This window comes from Dipodomys merriami, unplaced genomic scaffold, assembly GCF_024711535.1.
Source record: "Dipodomys merriami isolate MVZ:Mamm:240054 unplaced genomic scaffold, mDipMer1.0.p SCAF_10, whole genome shotgun sequence".
Taxonomy (NCBI): domain Eukaryota; kingdom Metazoa; phylum Chordata; class Mammalia; order Rodentia; family Heteromyidae; genus Dipodomys; species Dipodomys merriami.
In genome coordinates, this window is record NW_027202271.1 from 11,051,708 (window position 1) to 11,054,259 (window position 2,552).

The 2,552-nt window shown below is 43.4% G+C and overlaps 1 pseudogene; it reads right to left on the reverse strand.

The window, feature by feature from the left end:
* Positions 1–758: 758 nt before the first annotated feature.
* LOC138838123 (uveal autoantigen with coiled-coil domains and ankyrin repeats-like) lies at positions 759–2,238 on the reverse strand (annotated as a pseudogene).
* Positions 2,239–2,552: the final 314 nt, after the last annotated feature.

Below are 2,552 nucleotides of genomic sequence, written 5' to 3' on the forward strand. Positions count from 1 at the left end.
TGTCTCTGAATAGTCCCTCTTGCTCAAAATAGAGCAAAGGAGAGAAGGCTTACCCAGTCTCTGTCATTGATTTAGTTAAAGTTTCCTTTCAGGTCTATTCATTTTTCTACCTGTCCTGAACTCTGAGGCCTAAAAGCACAATGTAATTTCCAATTTATTTTTAGGCCCGTAGCTAATAATTAAGTAACTTGGGCTATGAGGGCCGGGCTATTGTTGGAGCCCACTGCTAAGGGTAAGCCAAGTCAAGGAATTAACGATTATCTGAGCAGATTTGGTTTTTTTAGGGAATGCCTCAGCCCAGGCTGAAAAAATGTCCTTTAGTACTAACAGATAGTGATACCCATATTTTTCAGGCTTTATCTTCGTGAAGTCCACTTCCCAAAATTCATCAGGTGAGGTTCCTCACATACACACTCTGTCCACATGTTCTGGCTCTTCTGCATATACCTGTTGGCAACTTTCTACATACATTACATAGGCTTGGCAGGCTGAGGCCCCACTGGTTTTCAAGACATTTTTAGGTAGAGGCCCAGGGTAATTTACCAGGGTGACAAATAACCAGATATAAACAGACATAGGAGGCTTCTACCTGTCACCACTTTTTGCAAGTGCAGTCTCCACATTTGCACACTTGTTACCACAGGTTTTTTATGTCTCTTCCTTTGATCTTAATGACTAGTAGGTCTAGAGTCCCCACTGGTTTTAGGACAGCCTCCTGGAAGCTACCTGATCAAGTTCAGTTTGTCTCCCTGAACCTCTTACGTCTGGTTAGTACTCTGAAGCTCAGTCTGGAGCTTGGAGACATCTTCCATTTTTTTTTACTTTCTTCCTCCTTTTCTCTCAAGCTCACTTTTATGATCCCAACATCCCTTTCAAAGGCCTCCTTAACCTGCAAGTGTTCTGCCAGGGACATAGAAGAGTTCCTCTGATGATCCAGCTGCTGCAGCGGTCCACCAGCCTGCGGCTCCTCACAGCACCTCTGCTTGCTCTTCAGCACCTCCTTCAGGTCTCAATGGTGCTGTTGAGGGACATTTTCAGCACCTCCACCTGATCCATAGGGAGATGCTGCTTCTGCATTACACTTTGTATGGCGAGGACCTCAGCATTCTGTTTGGCCTTTTTCTCTAGTAGCTTTTCCTTCTTGTTTTTTACTTTGGTATATTTTTGTGACAGATCTTTAACTGTTTTAGCTCTTTCCATTTTTTTTTTGTCAGTTGTGGGTCTTGAACTCTGGGCCTGGGCACTGTCCCTAAGCTCTCCATCTCAAGGCTAGCACTCTACCACTTGAGCCACAGTGCCACTTCCAATTTTCTGAGTGGTTTATTGGAAATAGGGAGTCTTTCCTGCCTGGGATGGCTTTGAACCATGATCCTCAGATCTCAGCCCTCTGAGTAGCTAAGATTACAGGCGTGCTCTTCTGCTTTTTTGCCATGTGCTTTCTGTTTCCCAGGCATTCCCCAACCGAGCAGGTGTGTCCTTTAACTCTGTCTGAAGAGTGACAATCTCCTTCTTGAGCCTGCTCACTTTTCTTGGGCTCTTTCCTGATCTGGCATTTCTGTGTCTGCACCATTAACTGCTCTTTCAGTTCTTTCTCTGTTACTTTGAATTTTTGCTCACACTCTTCAAAGCTGATAATCAGTGTGTACTTTAGCCTAATACATTCTTGTATCATGTCCAGCTCCTTTTTCTGGGCCTTGATTTCCGCATGCAATGTCTAGATCTCCTCCTGGCCTTGCTTGTAGTCAGCAAAGACTGCAGCATTGACATCCTGTGCCTCCTTCAGCCTCTGACCTGTGGCCCCCAGCTTGGCCTCATGCTCACCCAGGCTGCTGTACTTGGCTTTTATTTTGATCTGAGTGTTTTTCAGGTTCCTTTTGAGGATTTTATTTTCATCTTTGACTTTTACAAGTTGCTGATTTATGTCTTCAAATCTTTTCTTCCATGTCCAATAATTCTTCCTTAGTTTTCTCCAGCATGTTGTTCAATGTGCATTTAACCTCTTCCTGGGTTTTGATGGGCACATACTGAAGATTCAGAGTCTTTTTCAAGCCAGTGTTTTCAGACAGGAGTGTGTGAATTTTTTCTTGGTCTTGGCCACATTTTTTGTTGTTCAGAGAGCTGATTTTTAAGTTCAACAAGGTTGGATTTTAGAGCCCTGAGCTCCTTTCCATGTTTCTCAGGAGATATGAACACAGTTTCCAGGTAGCTAACATGCTTACTTAACCTGTCATTTTCCATCTTTCTCCTCCTTGGACATTCCTTTTTCCAATGTGCAATAAGCACATTGATCTAGTCCTAGAGGTTCCCTACTGCCGTTTGCAAATGAGTTGTGCCATTGCTGAAAGTTTCTTGATCTCTGTCCTGATGCTGCTACTAAAACTCTAACCACCATTTTTAACTGTTTTTTTTTTTCTCCAGGGTATCTCTGTTATAAAACACCTGTTGGGCAACAGCTACCAGCTCAGATAACAGCTTTCCCTCAAAACCTTCTAACCTTTGAAGCTTTTTTCTAATATCTGGGGCCAACTGGGCAACAAAGGCCATATTTAGGG